The sequence below is a fragment of the Cherax quadricarinatus genome, chromosome 83 (genome assembly GCF_038502225.1).
Source record: "Cherax quadricarinatus isolate ZL_2023a chromosome 83, ASM3850222v1, whole genome shotgun sequence".
NCBI lineage: Eukaryota > Metazoa > Arthropoda > Malacostraca > Decapoda > Parastacidae > Cherax > Cherax quadricarinatus.
Genome location: NC_091374.1, coordinates 1,097,485 through 1,111,908, shown reverse-complemented (window position 1 = coordinate 1,111,908; position 14,424 = coordinate 1,097,485). Strand labels below are relative to the sequence as shown.

General features: G+C 42.8%; 1 long non-coding RNA gene across 1 annotated transcript in view; it reads left to right on the top strand.

Moving 5' to 3' along the window:
* The window catches only part of LOC138855147 (uncharacterized), a 116,734-nt gene extending 109,904 nt beyond the window's left edge, over positions 1-6,830 (top strand). The window contains exon 3 of the long non-coding RNA XR_011394302.1: positions 6,048-6,830. This is a non-coding gene — a long non-coding RNA (uncharacterized lncRNA). The remainder of the gene's footprint in view (positions 1-6,047) is intronic.
* Positions 6,831-14,424: the final 7,594 nt, after the last annotated feature.

Below are 14,424 nucleotides of genomic sequence, written 5' to 3'. Positions count from 1 at the left end.
TGTGGTAGGGGACTTGAATGCTAAAGTAGGAGAAACTTTTAGAGAGGGTGTGGTAGGTAAGTTTGGGGTGCCAGGTGTAAATGATAATGGGAGCCCTTTGATTGAACTTTGTATAGAAAGGGGTTTAGTTATAGGTAATACATATTTTAAGAAAAAGAGGATAAATAAGTATACACGATATGATGTAGGGCGAAATGACAGTAGTTTGTTGGATTATGTATTGGTAGATAAAAGACTGTTGAGTAGACTTCAGGATGTACATGTTTATAGAGGGGCCACAGATATATCAGATCACTTTCTAGTTGTAGCTACACTGAGAGTAAAAGGTAGATGGGATACAAGGAGAATAGAAGCATCAGGGAAGAGAGAGGTGAAGGTTTATAAACTAAAAGAGGAGGCAGTTAGGGTAAGATATAAACAGCTATTGGAGGATAGATGGGCTAATGAGAGCATAGGCAATGGGGTCGAAGAGGTATGGGGTAGGTTTAAAAATGTAGTGTTAGAGTGTTCAGCAGAAGTTTGTGGTTACAGGAAAGTGGGTGCAGGAGGGAAGAGGAGCGATTGGTGGAATGATGATGTAAAGAGAGTAGTAAGGGAGAAAAAGTTAGCATATGAGAAGTTTTTACAAAGTAGAAGTGATGCAAGGAGGGAAGAGTATATGGAGAAAAAGAGAGAAGTTAAGAGAGTGGTGAAGCAATGTAAAAAGAGAGCAAATGAGAGAGTGGGTGAGATGTTATCAACAAATTTTGTTGAAAATAAGAAAAAGTTTTGGAGTGAGATTAACAAGTTAAGAAAGCCTAGAGAACAAATGGATTTGTCAGTTAAAAATAGGAGAGGAGAGTTATTAAATGGAGAGGTAGAGGTATTGGGAAGATGGAAGGAATATTTTGAGGAATTGTTAAATGTTGATGAAGATAGGGAAGCTGTGATTTCGTGTATAGGGCAAGGAGGAATAACATCTTGTAGGAGTGAGGAAGAGCCAGTTGTGAGTGTGGGGGAAGTTCGTGAGGCAGTAGGTAAAATGAAAGGGGGTAAGGCAGCCGGGATTGATGGGATAAAGATAGAAATGTTAAAAGCAGGTGGGGATATAGTTTTGGAGTGGTTGGTGCAATTATTTAATAAATGTATGGAAGAGGGTAAGGTACCTAGGGATTGGCAGAGAGCATGCATAGTTCCTTTGTATAAAGGCAAAGGGGATAAAAGAGAGTGCAAAAATTATAGGGGGATAAGTCTGTTGAGTGTACCTGGTAAAGTGTATGGTAGAGTTATAATTGAAAGAATTAAGAGTAAGACGGAGAATAGGATAGCAGATGAACAAGGAGGCTTTAGGAAAGGTAGGGGGTGTGTGGACCAGGTGTTTACAGTGAAACATATAAGTGAACAGTATTTAGATAAGGCTAAAGAGGTCTTTGTGGCATTTATGGATTTGGAAAAGGCGTATGACAGGGTGGATAGGGGGGCAATGTGGCAGATGTTGCAAGTGTATGGTGTAGGAGGTAGGTTACTGAAAGCAGTGAAGAGTTTTTACGAGGATAGTGAGGCTCAAGTTAGAGTATGTAGGAAAGAGGGAAATTTTTTCCCAGTAAAAGTAGGCCTTAGACAAGGATGTGTGATGTCACCGTGGTTGTTTAATATATTTATAGATGGGGTTGTAAGAGAAGTAAATGCGAGGGTCTTGGCAAGAGGCGTGGAGTTAAAAGATAAAGAATCACACACAAAGTGGGAGTTGTCACAGCTGCTCTTTGCCGATGACACTGTGCTCTTGGGAGATTCTGAAGAGAAGTTGCAGAGATTGGTGGATGAATTTGGTAGGGTGTGCAAAAGAAGAAAATTAAAGGTGAATACAGGAAAGAGTAAGGTTATGAGGATAACAAAAAGATTAGGTGATGAAAGATTGAATATCAGATTGGAGGGAGAGAGTATGGAGGAGGTGAACGTATTCAGATATTTGGGAGTGGACGTGTCAGCGGATGGGTCTATGAAAGATGAGGTGAATCATAGAATTGATGAGGGAAAAAGAGTGAGTGGTGCACTTAGGAGTCTGTGGAGACAAAGAACTTTGTCCTTGGAGGCAAAGAGGGGAATGTATGAGAGTATAGTTTTACCAACGCTCTTATATGGGTGTGAAGCGTGGGTGATGAATGTTGCAGCGAGGAGAAGGCTGGAGGCAGTGGAGATGTCATGTCTGAGGGCAATGTGTGGTGTGAATATAATGCAGAGAATTCGTAGTTTGGAAGTTAGGAGGAGGTGCGGGATTACCAAAACTGTTGTCCAGAGGGCTGAGGAAGGGTTGTTGAGGTGGTTCGGACATGTAGAGAGAATGGAGCGAAACAGAATGACTTCAAGAGTGTATCAGTCTGTAGTGGAAGGAAGGCGGGGTAGGGGTCGGCCTAGGAAGGGTTGGAGGGAGGGGGTAAAGGAGGTTTTGTGTGCGAGGGGCTTGGACTTCCAGCAGGCATGCGTGAGCGTGTTTGATAGGAGTGAATGGAGACAAATGGTTTTTAATACTTGACGTGCTGTTGGAGTGTGAGCAAAGTAACATTTATGAAGGGATTCAGGGAAACCGGCAGGCCGGACTTGAGTCCTGGAGATGGGAAGTACAGTGCCTGCACTCTGAAGGAGGGGTGTTAATGTTGCAGTTTAAAAACTGTAGTGTAAAGCACCCTTCTGGCAAGACAGTGATGGAGTGAATGATGGTGAAAGTTTTTCTTTTTCGGGCCACCCTGCCTTGGTGGGAATCGGCCGGTGTGATAATAAATAAAAATAAATAAAAACAATTTTCATTACGTTTATATAACTCAATGCAAGTGTTTTGGTTTGGGAATTTTAATAGAATTTATAGCTTATTCGCGGTTTTATTTCCCATTTGTAAAGCAAATTTCATATCTTTTTTTTTTAGTGGTGATTAATGAACGTCAGCCTTCAATTAAGGATTTGGCGAATGTTTTGTGTTAGTGTTTGCTAGTGTAAATGTTGTGGGTGCCAGGGATCACGGTATGTGTTTGTGGGTATTGTGTTAGTGTCCTTAAATATTGTGACTGCCAGCAACTGTGGTATGTTTCCATATATAGTTTGTTAGTATCGTAAAATATTTCTTAGACGGGGCTATGGTATGTTACCATAGTCCTGGTATCGTGAGATATGTCTGCAACGGAACTATGGTATGTTACCATAGTCCTGGTATCGTGAGATATGTCTGCAGTGGAACTTTGGTATGTTACCATAGTCTTGGTATCGTCACATATGTCTGCAACGGAACTATGGTATGTTACCATAGTCCTATGGTATCGTCATAGTCATATATGTCTGTAAGGGAACTATGGTATGTTACCATAGTCTTGGTATCGTCACATATGTCTGTAAGGGAACTATGGTATGTTACCATAGTCTTGGTATCGTCACATATGTCTGTAAGGGAACTATGGTATGTTACCATAGTCTTGGTATCGTCACATATGTCTGTAAGGGAACTTTGGTATGTTACCATAGTCCTGGTATCGTGAGATATGTCTGCAGTGGAACTTTGGTATGTTACCATAGTCCTGGTATCGTGAGATATGTCTGCAATGGAACTATGGTATGTTACCATAGTCTTGGTATCGTGAGATATGTCTGCAACGGAACTATGGTATGTTACCATAGTCTTGGTATCGTGAGATATGTCTGCAACGGAACTATGGTATGTTACCATAGTCCTGGTATCGTCACATATGTCTGTAAGGGAACTCTGGTATTATATAGGCCAAGTTCCATAAAACATCTCATGTTGAAAACCACTCAGTGATTTCCGTAATAACTTGTCATAACCTTTTACTCATTTAATTGATTTTGCTGACGTGTTGAATATTCATTCTCTGGCTCTGATTTGAATAGCTGTTTGTGTGGGGCGACCATATGCGCAAAACGGTAAAGTGAAGCAGATATTTGTTATTGGTCCAGTGTTGAGAGGATAGTTCCCAACACCTGCTCTATATTACTTACACGTGAGTTTATAGGGCTGTCAAATCTTATTGTTTGGGTACCATTCAAAATGGGTTGGGCAGATATTTTTGTTGGTGGGTTTGAGAAGGATCTGTCTAGTATGGGCCAGTAGGTCTGCTGCAGTGTTATAAGAACATAAGAATGGAGGAACACTGCAGATGTCAGCATAGTTGCTGATCCCCTGTATATGTATATGTTATCTGAGTATCATAGTACCATCCATGTTTTACATAGTTGACCCCTTGCTAGGCTCAGTGACCAGCATGTGCGACGTCACGTGATGCCGCATGTGAGCACTGCGCTCCCGGCTTCCTCCTCACTCCACCCATAGATCTACAAGGCAACACGTCAAGGCTGGGCTCCCCTTTCATACTCTGTTAATATAAGTGTTACCATCCAACAAGTGTGTTTAACTACAACCATCACATCTCCATGAACCCTCTCAACACAGAAGGCCTACTGGCCCATACAAAGCAGGTCCTTATCAAGACGACCCCTACCCAAAGCTTCCCAAGAATATCCTCCCGTACCCAATGACACCAATCAAACCCAGCCCCTCCCACTCATATATTTGTCCAATATCTTTTTAAAGCTACCCATTCTTGTCTTATATTCTTGTTTGTCTTAAGCAAGGGTTCAATACATGAGCTGGTTTTTACTTGGTTTATACAAAAGGTGAAACAATCATTGTGTTTTTTTTTTTCAATTTAGTTAATTTGTTTTTGCTGTCTCTCCGATACATTGTATGATCTCGTTTTTTCCCCCTCGGTGTTTTCTGTTTTTCTGCCGTTGTTTATTTGTGTTTTTTAGAGTGTGGAACCTTTCGGAAATTCTGGGAATTTTTCTGCCACTATACGTTGAGCATTGTTCGTTGCCTTGCATCTTCCTCGTGATTTTCTGAGTTTGAAGCGAGTGTTGATTTGTATTTCTAATTCATCATCTTAAGATACGTCAGTAAAGTCGTGATTTGTTTGTTCATGTTAATTTGCTTAGTAATGTTAAAACTGAAATATTCTCTGAAGTTTCCACTTCATATCGTGGCTTTGTTGTGAATTTACTACAAGTCTGAGAATGTTACAAACATCACATTTACTACAAGTCACTGAGAATGTTACAAACATCACATTCACTAGGAGTCAAGGTTGTGGATATACATAAATAAGCGGTGTTATTTTTGCGTGGCTTTATTTGTGGCTTTACTGTGGCAGTCACTGAGTGTCCTCAACAACATGGTTCCAGCTCGGGAAAATACTTTCTCATGTATATTGTTGTCTTTAGTAAAAAGCTTTTGAATCTATATATAGATATAATTACTATGATCAATTACTGTGTTGGTTCTTATAGTTGGAATGCTGTTGGCAGCTATTCTTTGTTATAATTTTAAGTATGGTGGTAGCTGAGGAAGAATGGGTGTATTTTGACTTTTTAATGATATTGGTCGTGTTTGTGGGTTATGCATTGTGTTGTGTAGTATGTGTTGCGTAGCGTGTTGTGTGTATTGTGGGTGAACTTGTTGCAAGATGGTAGTGGATTATGTTTATACAGGTGTTTTAGAGTTGCTATCGTCGTGCATGATAAAGCTTATAGAAGATGATAGTGTATTCTGTTGGTTTGTTATAGTGTCATTACTGTCGTGCATGATGCAGCTTATAGAAGATGATAGTGCATTCTCTTTATTGGTTTGTCATAGTGTCAATACTGTTGTGCATGATGCAGCTTATAGAAGATGATAGTGCATTCTCTTTATTGGTTTGTCATAGTGTCAATACTGTTGTGCATGATGCAGCTTATAGAAGATGATAGTGCATTCTCTTTATTGGTTTGTCATAGTGTCAATACTGTTGTGCATGATGCAGCTTATAGAAGATGATAGTGCATTCTCTTTATTGGTTTGTTATAGTGTCATTACTGTCGTGCATGATGCAGCTTGTACAAGATGGTAATCACGTGTCTTTATTGGCTTGTTTTAGATGGTTGGTAATTACCGCTGGCGTGCATGGCGGCTGGTGTTGTCCTCCCAAACATGGTCAACAGGTGTTAACTGCAGACTTTGTCCTCTCACGCAGGCTTCCTGGAGTCGATCGAAATTCAACCCGACACCACGGAAGCGACCACTTCAGGTAAGCCCTGGTCTGGCCTCCCCTCTCCCACCTCCACATGGAGATGCCTGATGGTTTCTTTTGCAGATTCAGCGATCGAGCCGAGACAGTCTGGAGCCCAGTCAGACTGGCACTGTAAGTCCAGCAGATTGTGGAGGGATTGTGGCTACAGCAGCAGTAGGAGGCTAGCACGATCCACCACACTGCTGCACAACTATTGTTATACTATATGAGGATTGTCGTGTACGCAGCTAAATGTCGTGTGACGTCTGACAACAGCGACAAAAATACACAATCGGGGTCTTATTGGCTCAACTCTTTTTATCTCTTTTTATCTTGATTAAGATCTTCACAGATCTAAACGTTGTCTCAATAACACAGACGTGTGTCTTTTCTTGGCTCAGAGCTGTTTGTGCCATGTCTATCATCTATAACTAGTTCCTGGAGGTTATAGATTCCTAACAAGGTCTGCCAGACCTGGTGCGCCATCTATAAGTAAGTAAGTAAGTTTATTCAGGTATACACAAATACAGTTACATAGAATTATCATACATAGCAGCATATGTGTAGAGAACCTGGGATAACCCAAAAAAGTCAGACAGAGTGACTTATTTCCATTGGGGTCCTTTTACCTTATTATTATAGTATAAAGGTTATAATATTTTCTTATTATTCTACAATGAAGATAACATCTTATTATCATACTAAAAAGACTATCTGCTACACCAAGGTCATTAAGACTATCTACAATACGAGGGTCATTACAAGGAATAAGGTAAAATTTACACGTATGTTAGCTAAAAAATAGAAAATCATTCCCCTCCCTTTCTGTAGCTACATTCATCAGACACCTTTTGGCACTCTTCTTGAACTGGTTCACGCTATGACTGGCTTTGACATGTGCGGGTAGTCTGTTCCATTCCTTTATTGCTGTACAATAAAAGGTGTTTGAAGCCTGGCCACTGACTGTGGGTACTACAAAGTTGTGCTCTCTCCCCCTAGTACTATGATTGCTTTGGTTCCCAACCTTGACAAAATTGACAGCAAGATATTCTGGACATTGTTTGTGAGCAATTTTATAAACATGATTTAGCTTCAGTTGTTTTACTCTGTCTTCAACATTCAGCATATCCAACTGCTGTAATTCATCCTGGCCTACATGTTCTCTTGGTCCCAGCCCCAGGATGAATCTTACGATTTTGTTCTGGGTGATTTGCAGTCTATCTTTCAGTTTTTTTGTCAAGGCAGAGTACCATGAAGAGCAAGCGTAATCCATATGGCATTGTATAAGGGCTAGACATAGGGTCCTGCGAGCCTCAGTAGGTAGACACTGTGCTTGTCTATACAGGAACTTCAGTTTGGCATTCGCTTTCTTTACTACACTGTTCCCTATCAATTCTCCTGACATGCATGGGTCAAAGGGGATTCCCAAATATTTTACTGATGAAACCAAAGTGATGGGCTCCCCATTACATTGAACATTAAAATTATTTACCCTTCTCAGTTTATGTTTCGTGCCAAAGAGAATGGCTTCAGTTTTCCCTAGGTGTAATGATAGTTTGTTGTCTACTAACCATTTGCTGCAGGACTCCAGTTCCAGTGTTAAAACATTAGCAATATCTTGTGGGTCTTTACCTGACACTAACAGAGCACTGTCATCTGCATACAGTAGGAGTTTGCACTTGACACTGATAGGCATATCATTGACATAACATAAGAATAATAAGGGACCCAGAATACTACCTTGGGGAACTCCACATGTTATCGGCAGGGGTTCTGATTCTGTTTTGTTGATTTTGACTATTTGTCTCCTGTTGCTAAGGTAGGACTTAAACCAGTCTACAGAACCTATACCAATAGCTTGAAGTTTATTACATAATATATTGTGGTTGACAGTATCGAAGGCCTTTTGCAGGTCTAAGGTTACCATGCCTATGAGGTTCCCCTTTGACATTTCAGTTCTCAGGTAATCCATCAGATTAATAAGGGAGGTGTCGGTTGAGTAGGATCTTCTAAAGCCCGATTGATAGCTATGGAGAATGTTGTTGTCATTAAGGTACTTAACTACTTGAGAATACACCGCCCTCTCTAGAATTTTAGATATTATACTGAGTATACTAACAGGCCTATAGTTGCTTACATCAGACCTACTATTTTTCTTGAAGATAGGAGTGACTCTGGCCTCCTTGAACCCCTCCGGTACTGTATTAGTGGTGATTGATAGATTTATTATGTGAGCAATAGGGATTGACAGTTCAGAAGCACCATCTTTTAGGAACTTAGACGGGATGTTATCAGGGCCTGTGCTCTTAGTTGGGTTTAACCTACTTAGTTCTTTTTGAATAAAGTCATGAGATACACTTACTAGTTGACAACTGTTTGGGGTTACCCCTTTATTGGTATAGTATGTTTGAAACTTATCAGAGTCTGTGTTAAAGGTATTTGATGCAGCTGGTAGTTTACTTACTAGTGTTGATGCAACAGATGTGTAGTAGGAATTAAAGCAATTTGCCACCTTAGGTTTCGTGGCATACCTCATTATCGATAGTGAGTACTATGTTAGACCTATCTACTGGCTTATGGCTATACCCCAACTGTTTTAGTTGTTGCCAGAGCTTTCTGGGGTTATGCTTATACTCTTCAATTTTTGAGCAGTAGTGCTTTGCCTTTGCTCCTTTTATAAGTCTCTGTACTCTGTTCCTCACCCTTTGGAATTCATTTAGTGCTGCAATATCCTGTCTGTTTGCTTTAAATCTTTTTAGCAGCTGGTCTCTGAATTTCATATTATCTAATATCTCAGTATTCATCCAGGGTTCAGTTCTTCGTTTAATCCTAACCTCTTTAACTGGTGCAATATTATTAAGAATGGTAGTGAACATTGTTTTGAATTTTTCCCAGGCATCGTTTACGTCCGTGCAACTTGTTATCTCTGTCCAGTCACAATTGTGTAGCCTATTTACCAGTGTTTCTTTACTGTAGTTTCTAGTTGACCTCATTTTTATTGTCCTGTGTAGGCCTATCCTATCCCTAGTTATTTTCCTGGTGCAGTAAATGATGAAATGATCACTAAGACCTGTGGTAATGACGCCTGACTGACTAATGTTCTCAGAGCGGTTACAAAGTATGTGGTCAATTAGGGTGGCTGAGAACTGTGTGATCCGGGTTGGAGTGTTAATTAGTTGAGTGTAACTATTTAATCCTAGAATTTGCTTATACCTTTTGCATAGCCCGTTATTTTGCTGCTGAAAACAGATATTAAAGTCGCCCAGTATTATTGTCTCGCAATTGTTTTCAACTCCGGACAAGACTCTGGAAAAGTCTTCTAAGAACTGGTCCTGGGTAGGAGGGCGGTAACTAGTTCCTACTAAGATGGGTTTGATCTTGGGAAGCAGCACTTCAAACCATAGAATCTCCAGTTTATTGTTATTTAAATCAGGTCTTGGGTTGTAAGCTAAGTCATTTCTAATGTAGGCACATACTCCACCACCCTTTCTGTTCCTATCTAAGCGTTTTATATTGTAACCATCTATTTTGACCTCGTCGTCAGTCACCGTATCATCCAACCAAGATTCAGAGATGGTTATAACTGCCGCCCTAATTTTGTTAGCTAGAATCCTAATCTCTGCCAATTTAGGAAGAAGTGATCTTGCATTGACATGAATAAAGTGAAGGCCTGTTTTCATAAAACAATCATAATCATCAATATATGGCAATGGGTCATTTGTATTAAAATTAGGTAAATCAATGTCATCACTGCTAAAGGGTAACTGTGCCAAAGTGCATTTGTTACACACAAAATGAATTCTGGCACCGTTGCTATAATTGTACATACATCCATCATGCACCCACCCCTTACACATTTTACATAAGGTGCCTTTTCTGTTTTTCATGCGTACTTTAGTACAGTGTATGCACCTGTTTGGTAGTGTTTGAGATAATAATGGCTGTATTGTCTCACATTGACCTATGTATGCATTACATATGGAGTTAAGGTTATCATTCCTAGCTACTAGACCGTCATTATTGCCGTCATTTATCTGTCTGTTTTGCCTCTGCACAATAGTTTGAGGTCCTGGATTAATTTGGATATCACCACTTAAGAGCGCTACAATAAGAGCTGTGTGCCACTGTTTTTGTTTAGGTATGCGGTGTTGCCATACCTTGCGGCGATAGTGACATTTACTTTTCTGGTAGGATGGCAACTGTTGGGCTTTTACTGTCCAGGGCGCTGTTACTCCATTCATCTTTTCCAGCCCCCATGACTGATTACTTTCTTCATGGAATTGAAGAAGAAATATAAATATAATTATGGCAGCCTGTACCCCCCTAATGCCTGCCATTTTCACTCTTCGCTCTTTTACTCATATACAATAATATTTATTTCTCTTTTCCTTTCCCTAGTACACTTAGTATCTGCTTTAGCAATCACCACTGAATTACTAGTAAAATTTCCTCTTCAAAACCCTCTTCACTGCTCACTTTTCCCTGGTTTTATCCTTCCAAATCCCCCTCAGTTCCATTTATCGGGGGTTGTGTGGTGTTGTCTCCTGACCTGTTTTGCTGACTCAGCCATTTTTAAAACACTATAACTAGTTCCTGGAGGTTATAGATTCCTAACACGGTCTGCTAGATCTGGTGTGCCATCTATAACTAGTCCCTGGACATTATAGATTCCTGACAAGGTCTACTAGACCTGTGTGTACCTGGTGTGTCATGTATAACTAGTGCCTGAACATTATAGATTCCTAACAAGGTCTACTAGACCTGTGTGTACCTAGTGTGCTATCTTTAACTAGTCCCTGGTTATGGATTCCTAACAAGGTCTACCAGACCTGGTGTGCCATCTATAACTAACAAGGTCTACCAGGCCTGTGTGTACCTGGTGTGCCATCTATAACTAGTCCCTGGATATTACAGATTCCTAACAAGGTCTACAAGACCTGGTGTGTCGTCTATAACTAACAAGGTCTACCAAACCTGGTGTGCCGTCTATAAGTAACAAGGTCTACCAGACCTGGTGTGCCGTCTATAAGTAACAAGGTCTACCAGACCTGGTGTGCCGTCTATAACTTAACAAGGTCTACCAGACCTGGTGTGCCGTCTATAACTTAACAAGGTCTACCAGACCTGGTGTGCCGTCTATAACAAGGTCTACCAGACCTGGTGTGCCGTCTAAAACTTAACAAGGTCTTCCAGACCTGGTGTGCCGTCTATAACAAGGTCTACCAGACCTGGTGTGCCGTCTATAACAAGGTCTACCAGACCTGGTGTGCCGTCTATAACAAGGTCTACCAGACCTGGTGTGCCGTCTATAACAAGGTCTACCAGACCTGGTGTGCCGTCTATAACAAGGTCTACCAGACCTGGTGTGCCGTCTATAACAAGGTCTACCAGACCTGGTGTGCCGTCTATAATGTCTACCAGACCTGGTGTGCCGTCCTATAATAAGGTCTACCAGACCTGGTGTGCCGTCTATAACAAGGTATACCAGACCTGGTGTGCCGTCTATAACAAGGTATACCAGACCTGGTGTGCCGTCTATAACAAGGTCTACCAGACCTGGTGTGCCGTCTATAACAAGGTCTACCAGACTTGGTGTGCCGTCTATAACAAGGTCTACCAGGCCTGGTGTGTCGTCTATAACAAGGTCTACCAGACCTGGTGTGCCGTCTATAACAAGGTCTACCAGACCTGGTGTACCGTCTATAACAAGGTCTACCAGACCTGGTGTGCCGTCTATAACAAGGTATACCAGACCTGGTGTGTCGTCTATAACAAGGTCTACCAGACCTGGTGTGCCGTCTATAACAAGGTCTACCAGACCTGGTGTACCGTCTATAACAAGGTCTACCAGACCTGGTGTGCCGTCTATAACAAGGTATACCAGGCCTGGTGTGTCGTCTATAACAAGGTCTACCAGACCTGGTGTGCCGTCTATAACAAGGTCTACCAGACCTGGTGTACCGTCTATAACAAGGTCTACCAGGCCTGGTGTGCCGTCTATAACAAGGTCTGCAAGACCTGGTGTGCCGTCTATAACAAGGTCTTCCAGACCTGGTGTGCCGTTATAACAAGGTCTACCAGACCTGGTGTGCCGTTATAACAAGGTCTACCAGACCTGGTGTGCCGTCTATAACAAGGTCTGCAAGACCTGGTGTGCCGTCTATAACAAGGTTGCCAGACCTGGTGTGCCGTTATAACAAGGTCTACCAGACCTGGTGTACCGTCTATAACAAGGTCTACCAGACCTGGTGTGCCGTCTATAACAAGGTCTGCCAGACCTGGTGTCCCGTTATAACAAGGTCTACCAGATCTGGTGTGCCGTTATAACAAGGTCTACCAGACCTGGTGTGCCGTCTATAACAAGGTCTACCAGACCTGGTGTGCCGTCTATAACAAGGTCTAACAGACCTGGTGTGCCGTTATAACAAGGTCTACCAGACCTGGTGTGCCGTTATAACAAGCTCTACCAGACCTGGTGTGCCGTTATAACAAGCTCTACCAGACCTCGTGTGCCATTATAACAAGGTCTACCAGACCTGGTGTGCCGTTATAACAAGGTCTGCCAGACCTGGTGTGCCGTTATAACAAGGTCTACCAGACCTGGTACGCCGTTATAACAAGGTCTACCAGACCTGGTGTGCCGTTATAACAAGGTCTACCAGACCTGGTGTGCCGTTATAACAAGGTCTGCCAGACCTGGTGTGCCATTATAACAATGTCTGCCAGACCTGGTGTGCCATTGTAACAAGGTCTACTAGGCCTGGTGTGCCGTTATAACAAGGTCTACCAGACCTGGTGTGCCGTTATAACAAGGTCTACCAGACCTCGTGTGCCGTTATAACAAGGTCTGCCAGACCTGGTGTGCCGTTATAACAAGGTCTGCCAGACCTGGTGTGCCGTTATAACAAGGTCTACCAGACCTGGTGTGCCGTTATAACAATGTCTACCAGACCTGGTGTGCCGTTATAACAAGGTCTGCCAGACCTGGTGTGCCGTTATAACAAGGTCTGCCAGACCTGGTGTCCCGTTATAACAAGGTCTACCAGACCTGATGTGCCGTTATAACAAGGTCTACCAGACCTGGTGTGCCGTTATAACAAGGTCTACCAGACTTGCTACCCACGCTCTTAAAAAATTATCATTTTGTTTACCTTGAAAATTAATGTGTGAGAGTGGCCACAGTAATGGAGCTCTGAGGGAGTACAAGGTGGTCCCCACGGGTATAATGGAGCTCTGAGGGAACACAAGGTGGTCCCCATGGGTATAATGGAGCTCTGAGGGAGTACAAGGTGGTCCCCACGGGTATAATGGAGCTCTGAGGGAGTACAAGGTGGTCCCCACGGGTATAATGGAGCTCTGAGGGAGTACAAGGTGGTCCCCACGGGTATAATGGAGCTCTGAGGGAGTACAAGGTGGTCCCCACGGGTATAATGGAGCTCTGAGGGAGTACAAGGTGGTCCCCACGGGTATAATGGAGCTCTGAGGGAACACAAGGTGGTCCCCACGGGTATAATGGAGCTCTGAGGGAACACAAGTTAGTCCCCATGGGTATAATGGAGCTCTGAGGGAACACAAGGTGGTCCCCATGGGTATAATGGAGCTCTGAGGGAACACAAGGTGGTCCCCATGGGTATAATGGAGCTCTGAGGGAACACAAGTTAGTCCCCACGGGTATAATGGAGCTCTGAGGGAACACAAGTTAGTCCCCATGGGTATAATGGAGCTCTGAGGGAACACAAGGTGGTCCCCATGTGTATAATGGAGCTCTGAGGGAACACAAGGTGGTCCCCATGGGTATAATGGAGCTCTGAGGGAACACAAGGTGGTCCCCATGGGTATAATGGAGCTCTGAGGGAGCACAAGTTAGTCCCCATGGGTATAATGGAGCTCTGAGGGAACACAAGGTGGTCCCCATGGGTATAATGGAGCTCTGAGGGAACACAAGGTGGTCCCCATGGGTATAATGGAGCTCTGAGGGAACACAAGTTAGTCCCCATGGGTATAATGGAGCTCTGAGGGAACACAAGGTGGTCCCCATGGGTATAATGGAGCTCTGAGGGAACACAAGGTGGTCCCCATGGGTATAATGGAGCTCTGAGGGAGCACAAGGTAGTCCCCATGGGTATAATGGAGCTCTGAGGGAGCACAAGGTAGTCCCCATGGGTATAATGGAGCTCTGAGGGAACACAAGGTAGTCCCCATGGGTATAATGGAGCTCTGAAGGAGCACAAGGTAGTCCCCATGGGTATAATGGAGCTCTGAGGGAGCACAAGGTAGTCCCCATGGGTATAATGGAGCTCTGAGGGAGCACAACGTAGTCCCCATGGGTATAATGGAGCTT